This window comes from Octopus bimaculoides, chromosome 1 (assembly GCF_046866305.1).
Source record: "Octopus bimaculoides isolate indiv1 chromosome 1, ASM4686630v1, whole genome shotgun sequence".
Lineage (NCBI taxonomy): Eukaryota > Metazoa > Mollusca > Cephalopoda > Octopoda > Octopodidae > Octopus > Octopus bimaculoides.
This window is the reverse complement of record NC_142928.1, coordinates 180,185,906-180,195,905: the sequence shown is the minus strand read 5'-3', so window position 1 is coordinate 180,195,905 and position 10,000 is coordinate 180,185,906. Positions and strand designations below refer to the sequence as shown.

The 10,000-nt window shown below is 38.0% G+C and overlaps 1 protein-coding gene and 1 long non-coding RNA gene across 2 annotated transcripts in view; both read left to right on the top strand.

Annotated features, from left to right (window-relative positions):
* The window catches only part of LOC149137868 (uncharacterized), a 9,835-nt gene extending 1,675 nt beyond the window's left edge, over positions 1–8,160 (top strand). Inside the window, exon 2 of the long non-coding RNA XR_016244392.1 lies at positions 7,792–8,160. This is a non-coding gene — a long non-coding RNA (uncharacterized LOC149137868). The remainder of the gene's footprint in view (positions 1–7,791) is intronic.
* LOC106868396 (fatty acid-binding protein homolog 9) overlaps positions 1–10,000 on the top strand; it is a 151,962-nt gene that overhangs the window by 102,352 nt on the left and 39,610 nt on the right. The window lies entirely within an intron of this gene.

Sequence of the window (10,000 nt, the reverse complement as noted above, 5' to 3'; positions counted from 1 at the left end):
ATATGTGTGTGTTTATGTGTTTACGAATGCGTGGCTTGCGCCTTGTTTCTGTTTTTTTGTTGTTGTTTTTTTTATATGAGATTATGTTTGCCTATAAAATTATACAATGCTCCATTATGAGCTTTCGTAATTATTTTACAATTTTTGTTTGGCTCTTAATTACAATTTACGTTGTTGTTGTTGTTGTTGTCATTTAGACATTTAGACACCTAGTCCAGTGTTCTTCCTGAGGCAAAAAATTGTGAAGATTGATAAGAGGGTGGACAAATTACCTTGCTATCATACTGGATCAATTTAGGGCGGCGAGCTGGCAGAATCGTTAGCACACCGGGCAAAATGCTTAGCGGCATTTCATTCGTCCTTGCGTTCTGAGTTTAAATTCCAATGAGGTCGAATTTGCCTTTCATCCTTTCTTGGTTGATAAAACAAGTACCAGTTGATCACTGGGATCGACTTAATCGACTCACCCCTCACCGAAATCGCTGACCTTGTGCCAGAATTTGAAACCATTATATTAGATCAGTTTTAAGGCAGCGGACCGGCAGGATCGTTGGCACGCCAGACAAGAAACTTAACAGCATTTCCTCCGTCTTTACGTTCTGAGTTCAAATTCTGCCAGGCTCCACTCTGTCTTTCATCCTATCGGGGGTCGATAAAATAAGTACTAATTGAGCACTGGCATCGATGTAATCGATTAGCCCACCACCCCCTCAAAATCTGCTACACTTGTGCCAAAATTTGAAACCATTATATTGGGACAATTTCGTTATCGCGCCAGATAAAATACTTAACGACAGTTCTTTCGGTTTTCCTTTCAGAGTTCATCGGTTTTCCGTTCAGAGTTCATCCTTTCTACTAAGAGAAAGTATTATATTAGATCAATTTCATCAAATTAACCTTTTGCCTGTACAAAGTAATATAAAGCTTTCCCTTTATATATATTATAGTCCTGAGTTATTGTAGTGGTTGAAAAAACAAATGGGAAAATGTATCATATATGATGCATGGAAGTCAAGGAAATATGTCTTGTGTATCACATGGGAGACACAGGACAGGCTAAGGGTTAAGATGGTTTTAAACGTGTTTAATAGCATAGCGAGAAAGGAATTGCATACATACAAAATATTTTCTATTCCCATGAATAAAGTGGTGAGGCAAGATAGTTCACTAATATTTTCAGTTTGAAAACTTCTTCCTTATTTGGCCCCGATCGAAAAGCATATGTATGAGAGAAGATACTCTGACTATGGCCACTGTGTATGTTATTTAAGCATACTGTGTTCAGGACTGCTCCAATCAATCTGTTCCTTTACATATATATATATATATATATATATATATAAAATAATTAGTTTTTATCAGTTGAACTCGAAGTAGACAAAGCTAATCCAATATTTAATGCTATTATACATAGCTTTATCTACTTCGAGTTCAACTGGTAGAAACGAATTATTTCATGTTCAATCGAAGTTTCAAAATTCTTATGACGTAGCTCTGAATGTGCAAAGTTATGATCAAGGCATTCTAGCCTCGACTATTTCATCTTTTCTTCGGGATTACACTTTACTTAGTTTCCTTTATCAAACAGTGAGTTGAAGAAGCCGTTCCTTTCAGTTCGGAAACTTCGTAGAAGCGCCTTAAGATCTTTCATTTACATTTGATTATATATGTATGTATGTATGTATGTATGTATGTATGTATGTATGTACGTATGTATGTATATGTTATTATTATTATTTATTCATGCGCCCTTTTAAAGCCTAGCCAGGCTCATGGGCCCGGTTTCCCGGCTTTTATGGCGTATGTGTTCCCCCTGGCAGCTGGACGGGACGCCAGTCCATCGCAGCTTTACTCAAGACACAGGAAGAAAGAGTGAGAGAAAGTTGGAGCGAAAGAGTACAACAGGGGTCACCACCACCACCACCCCCTGCCGAAGCCTTCGTGAAGCTTTAGGTGTTTTCGCTCAATAAGCACACACAACGCCCGGTCTGGGAATCGAAACCGCGATCCTCCGACCGCGAGCCCGCTGCCCTAACCACTGGGTCATTGCGCCTCCACACACACACACACACACACACACATATATATACATATATATATGTGGGGGGGGGGGTACTCTTTTATTCTTTTATACGTCTCAGCCCTAAGGTTGTGGCTTTGCTGGAGTACCGCCATTATACTTTTCAACAAAGTTAAATGTATATTGTATCTACCTTGAATAGGTTTCTTCTTCTTCTTCTTCTTCTTCTTCTTCTTCTTCTCTGTAGAACGAAATATGTGCCAAAGAGTCGTCCAATCAACATATCAATGCTATTATATATTTTTTCCATTGTCCTGCATTCGTTGACAGTTTATATGAAATTTGGATCTACTTGGAAGAAACAATAAAATATTGAAAAAATACGTATAGCTAAGACTTTAACTTGAGGGTTCAGTTATTAACATGGATCCACTACGTGCCATCTAACGCCTGAAAATGCAAGACTAAATCAAATATGAAATAATAATTATATCTCTGCATCATGATGTAGGTGGCTCGCCATGAGATCCTGTCAAACTCTACTTCACGTGTTGCGTATTAAATGCTTAAACATTAGAACGTTTAGTATGTGTTCAATCCAAGTCAATACTAGTAAACCTCAGTTGATAAAATACAGATGTATGCATTAGGGTATATGTGTGCGTGAGTGTGCACGCGCGCGTATATGTAAAAGTGTATGCGCGCGCGCGCACTAATTCGCGCGAACCGGTTGTTAAAATCTTCTTTATAAAAATGAAGCAGTCACAGACTTTCGCCAAACGTTGTACAGAAATCTACTGAAGAAAGTTTTAATGCCAAACACGTCACATTGTCAGTTGGCCCTTCAATGTCTTTTTAAATATAATTAATCGCTTGTTTGCTGCATTTGATCTTGAATTTCCATATTTAGTTCATAAGTAAAATTTATTTGTTGTGAGTGTTCATATCGATGTACGGATGGATGTTCGAGTGTATGCAACTGTGTTTCCATTTATGCGCCTGCACACACGCTTATCATTTGCTACATAAGCGCCATCAACCATTCCATCTTTAATCTGTAATATAACTGTATTTATCACTCCTGCTTCATGTATTGTATCTATTTCCCTCCCTGTTTCCTATTGGCTTACCACAGCGTTTTAACTTGTTGTCTTAACTATAATTATTTTCATGGGAAGTCGAGAGTAGTAGAGTCTTTTTGGCCAAGTAGCCGACCATTGTCCTTCGTTCAACTCACCTCCGTGGGTTCCCACCATTTCAAAGTATCTCTCTTTCTTGGACATCCTTCCATGTCCCCACCAAATTAGTTAAGTGAGCCTATTGCTAAAATGTTAGCAGCCTGCTATTGCATACATACATACATACATACATACATGTATGTATGTATATACATACATGTATGTATATACATATATGTATGCATATATATATATATACACATATATATATATATACATATATATATATATATACATACATATACATACATGCACACATACACATACATATATATATATATATATATATATATATATATATATATATATATATATATATATATATATATATATATATATATATATATATATATATATATATATATATGTATATATATATATATATATACATATATATATATATATGTGTATATATATATACATCATTAAATGACTACAGGAGTTATCCGTGAGCTACTTCTAGTTTCATGCTTGAACAGTGTGTGCGTGTTTGTAGGTGCGTATGTGTGCACGCACATATAAACATGTATGTATGTATGTATGTATGTATGTATGTATGTACGCGGACGTGCACACACTCATGATTCTTGCAGAAGCCGTCATATTTATAAGAGGTGAGGATTTTTGTTCTATTCTGCTTTATTCTGTTACATTTAGGCTTAGACATTTTGTAAATGCATTAACAATATTAGAGAGCTGAACACACATGCTTCGCGAACGTCTGTACGTGTGCGTATATGTGTATCTATATTTGTATGTACGTATGTGTATGTATGTATGCATGCATGCATGTGTGTATGTGACTATTCTTAATCTACTACTGACTATAGCTAATCTACGTCATTGCGAATTACAATATAGACATTCGATTTTGATTGAAAATATCTCAGAATGTGCCAGGTCAGACTGACATCCTTTTTCCGCTATGCTTTTCAAATATGTGATGCTGCATCGATTATCAGATTCGCGCACATCTATACACGTATTCTCAAGAGAAGGAAAACATTATGCTAAAAGGAATCCTTTGTATAAACATGAGACCATTATGCACTCCATACGTAAACTTTTTTGTGAATGAACATAATCAATAAATTGGAAGCAGACGTCGAAGAGTAAGAAATAAGCTTCTAACAAACTAAACTCTTAAATTGCAGTCACTTCACCTACTCCTCTTCATGCGCTGTATGCTCCGGGAAAAAGAGACATGCTTGTTACAGTGTTTCCCTAGCCTCGTCTGTAAAACTTACCACCGTATACACATTGTATCAAGAACTTAATGAGGAGGGGGTAGACTAAAAGATATCCTGCTTGGGGATAAGACTCAGTTTTATTCTACTTATACTTCATTTAGTCCGGCAGGGGATGGTGGCGAACCCTGCTGTACTCTTTCGCCACAACTTTCTCTCACTCTTACTTCCTGTTTCTGTTGTGCCTGTAATTCAAAGGGTCAGCCTTGTCACACTGTGTCACGCTGAATATCCCCGAGAACTACGTCAAGGGTACACGTGTCTGTGGAGTGCTCAGCCACTCGCACGTTAATTTCACGAGCAGGCTGTTCCATTGATTGGATCAACTGGAACCCTCGACGTCGTAAGCGACGGAGTGCCAACAAACTTCATTTAGACCTTTCGAAAAGACATACACGTCACATTTGCCATTTCATTATTTCTATAGAAGAGGGCGGCATACTGGCAGAATCGTTAGCACGCCGGACAAAACGCTTAGCGGCATTCCGTCCATCCGTCCGTCCGTCCTTGAGTCTGAGTTCAAATCCCGCCGAAGTCAACTTTACCTTTCATCCTTTCAGGGTCGATGAAATAAGTACCAGTTGAGCACTCGGATCGATGTAATCGACTAGCCCCTCCCCTAAATTTCAGGCCTTGTGCCTATAGTAGAAAGGATTATCTCTATAGAAGTACGACCTGGTTAAAACCGTCAGTTTTTCTTTCTTGGGAACCAGAGAAAACAAAATAATTTTTTTCCTACCAGTCCGAGAGGACCAACAATGGCCATGGCATTACCCAGCCCTTTCTCTCTCTCTCTCTCTCTCTCTCTCTCTCTCTCTCTCTCTCTCTCTCTCTCTCTCTCTCTCTCTCTCTCTCTCTCTCTCTCTCTAAATATATATATATATATATATATATATATATATATTTAGTGAGTTCATAAAAGAAAAACGACAAAAAAACAACAAGAAAATCAACAACGCGAGGACGTGATACAGATATTGTGTTACTGGACGCTCAGGAAAGGAAAGAAAGAGAATTTGACGTTTCGAGAGGAGCTCTTCGTCGGAAATATAGAAAAGTCCAAAGAAGGGAAGACGGAGGAAGAAAAAATCGCCAAAGATATACACGAGGTTACATTGTATATATATCGCTCTCTCTCTGACTATCTCATAGAAATAAAAATATAATGTCAATGTTCATACTTAAACTTTTACTGCACTAAAAATTTTATTTACCTTTAACAGCGGATAGCAGTTTTATATACTAGTTTATCTTTTGTTGAGGAATGTTATGTTTGAAACTATTTTCTGCTGGGATGTGTCAAGTTTATTAAGGCAACGTGACTAGCGGAAAATACTAATTCTATTTATTTGGAAGATATTTAACATCATTACTGGAACAACCCATGAAATTTAATTCCGCAGTTAAAAGGGTAAATGTTACTTGAAGACGGAGGCTGGCAGAATCAGTAGAACGCCGCAGAAAATGCTGTATGGTATTTAACTACACCCCTTTACGTTCTGAGTTCAAATATTAGTGGAATTGACTTAGAATTTCTCCTCTTGTTGCGGATGAAAACTGTTCCTATAATGCATATTGGCAATCGATTCAATCGATTATACTCCTTTCCAATAAATTTATGTTCATGTGACAACGTAGGAAAAGCGATAGTTTTAAGTTGGTTTTTCCTGATTTGTTTCTGAAATCTTTAAGTTGGGTGTAGGTACAACGTCATCTTATTTCATTTGAATAACAAACTCTTTATCCAGTTCAATATTTCCCCAAGACTCTTGATGAAGGCTGGAAGGTTTATCAGCCGAAACGTTGTGTTAGCAACAAACAAGATGAGGACAAAATCCGTCAAAATATAAATAATGTAAAAACTGTAAACTCTGTAAATTCTTTATCGTCTGACAATTATCCATACGAAGCAAAAATGAAATTTGGTTGATAACAGTGAGAAAAGAAAATATCTGTTTACTATTTCTTTTTTCTCAAACTTCATTTCCTTATTTTCTTTATCTTTTACTTGTTTCAGCCATTAGACTGCAGCCATATTGGGCCACTGAAATCGCCCGCCACCATTCCATTTTTTTTTTAATTTATTCTATTGGTGTCTTGCCGGACCGCTAAGTTACGGGGACGCAAAAGAAAACAGACACTGGTTGTCTAGCAGTGTGGGGGTAAATACTGACATAAAGACACACACACATATGCGTATACACACACACACACACACACTCACACACACAAACACACAACGGGATTCCATATAGTTTTTGTCAGCCAAATTCACTCATAAAACTCTCTCTCATAAGGCTTTGGTTTGCCAGAGGCTATAGAAGACATTTGCCCAAGGTACTGAGCAGCGGGATTGAACACGAAACCACGTAGCTGCAATGCGAGTTTCTTAACCACACACCCATATCTGCGCCTGTTATGTATTAGTCAATCTTCAAATTTACTAGAAGACACAAAAAAAAAGAAAACACTTTGCTTTTCATATACATTTAATAATCAGTCAATCTTTATAATATTTTGGTGAGAACCACTTCTAAATAGGTTTTAAGAAAATTCAGACATTGCATTAATTCAGATATATTTCAGTTCTAATCAATTAACTTTACTTCAGCCTTAGTCATTTCTAAATGTTTTCTCCGTCAATTTTCTTTTGATGATTGCTTAAGTTTTCAGGTCAGTGGAGATATCACCTTTATCTGTCACAATGGTTATGTTACGACTTCTCACAGTTCCGACCTCTTCAAAATTATTTAGATATTTATATTCTACTTTAGGTGAAACGTGGGTAGTTGAACTACGTATTGTTGTTGTTGGCACTCCGTCGCTTACGACGTCGAGGGTTCCAGTTGATCTGATCAACGGAACAGCCTGCTCGTGAAATTAACGTGCAAGTAGCTGAGCACTCCACAGACACGTGTACCCTTAACGTAGTTCTCGGGGATATTCAGCGTGACACAGTGTGACAAAGCTGACCCTTTGAATTACAGGCACAACAGAAAAAGGAAGTAAGAGTGAGAGGAAGTTGTGGTGAAAGAGTACAGCAGAGTTCGCCACCATCTCCTGCCGGAGCCTCGTGGAGCTTTAGGTGTTTTCGCTCAATAAACACTCACAACGCCCAATCTGGGAATCGAAATCGCGATCCTATGACCGCGAGTCCGCTGCCCTTACCACTGGGCCATTGCGCCTCCACATACGTATTGTATACCAAGACATAAGAAAACCGGTTTGAGCTAGTATACTTATACTAACTGAATTAATGTAGTACTTATTCTATCTAAATTGACAGGTCTCCATGCCAGGCACCCAACAGTTACACTTACAACGAGAGTGTTTCGATTCTTAAGTTTATTGAATCGGATGAAGTAAAATGGTTTTAAGTTTTAGCACAAGGCCAGTAATTTTAAGAGAGGGGGTTAAGTCGATCGCATCGACCCGCGTGCTCAAATGCTACTTATTTTATCGACTCCGAGAGGATGAATGGCAAAGTTAACCTTGGCAGCATTTGAACTCAGAACGTAAAGCCGGACAAAATGTTTCTAAGCAGTTTAACCAGCGTGCTAACGATTCTCGATTCTACCAGCTCACTGCCTTAAATTGTGCTAAGTAAAATAATGAGTAATCAAAGTGAGTTAAAATAAAAGTGGATTGAGGCTTAGGGAGTTTTTTGTTTCTTTTTTGCTTCTTTTTTTTATTTTGTATCTATGCCCCAAGGCGGATAAAACTTTGTATTCAGGATGTAACTGACACTGTATGGATAGTCGGCGATACAGACAGAATGTGAAACAATATTAGTCGGTGAGTTTTCTGAATATAACTAACATTAAATATATTACTGATCATGTCTGGCCTTTTTTCTTTTATCCTTTATTCGAAAGCCGTTAAATCATTCAATCGGAAAACATTTTCTATTGTTAATATAACTGACTTTACAGAGATATCTGATGCTATTGAATATGAAGCAACATCCGGTGATGAATTCACTCAATATAACTGGCGTTGGATAGATAACTGGTGATCACTAATTGAATACGAACTAACATCAGCTTGTAAAACTTCAATTAAAATTTTCACACCAGAACCAAATTGTTCAAACGATAAATTCATAAAAGAAAGATTCGCTAAATAAGCATTGTATTCTCTCTTCGAGGCATAATTCTGGTTGGTTCGAAATCCCAAAATAAAGTTGATTCTGAGACAATTATCTTTACGAAAAAAAAAATAGAAACACAGCAGTAAATACAAATGACTATTTAACCGTATACTTAGCTTTTTTTCCAATCTATTTCAGCTTTTACAACTCATTCCGTTTCGATATTTCACTCTCCTCAGGACAGCGATCTGGCAGAAGCGTTAGCACACCGGGCAAAATGCTTAGCGGCAGTTCATCCGTCTTTACGTTCTTAGTTCAAATTCCGCCGAGGTCAACTTTGCCTTTTATCCTTTCGGGATCAATAACGTAAATGCAGTTCAACACTGGGGTCGATGTAATCGACTTATCCCCTCCTCCGAACTTGCTCGCCTAGTGCCAAACCTTTGAAATCAATATCTCTCTCTAAGACGGCAAACTGACAGAATTGTTAACACGCCGGACGAAATGCTTAGCGGCATTACGTCCGTCTTTATATTCTTAGTTCAAATTCCGCCGAGGTCAACTTTGCCTTTCATCCTTCCAGGATCGAGAAGTTAAGTACCAGTTGAACACTGGAGTCGATGTAATAGACTTATTCCCTCCCCGAGAATTTGAAATCAATTATTATAATAATTAACAACAACACTAATAATAATAATGAGTATGAGAAACTCTTTCCTTATTATATATTGTATCTACAGGCAAACATAGGCTAAGACTAAATCCACAGCCACAGACGAAGCTTCATGGGGTATAATGCGCATTTAGCGCACCGCTGCTGGACGATTTTTTTATATGTCTGCTACTTATATAATTTTGTGTTTTATAACACTGTACGTCCATAAGAGATATTGTCTCAAGACGAACGTCGCAATTAATTAAGCTTTAAATGATGCATCGGCATTAAATGTGGTGCACAATTTGCTACTTTAAATTAGTACTGCCTCTGCCACGTGGAGGCACATGGCCTAGTGGTTAGAGCTGTGGACTTGCGGTAGAGGAATCGCGGGTTCGAATCTCAGACCGGGCGATGTGTGTGTTCATGAGCGAAACACTTAGGCTCCGGCAGAAGGTAATGGCGAACTTCGGCTGACTCTTTCGCCACAACTTTCTCACACTCTTTCCTCCTGTATCGAACAGCTCACCTGCGACGGACCGACATCCCGTCCTGTCGGGGAACCTCTACGCCAATAAAACTGAGAAACCGGCCCTTATGAGCCAGGCATGGCTCGAGAAGGAAGAAGCAACAACGACTGCCTCTGTCACACAAATTTTTATACAGCTTGCCAATTAATTGCGACATCAGTGATTTTTTCAATCATTGTTTTACTATATCAGTAGCGGTGAATTTTGTCTTATCATGTGG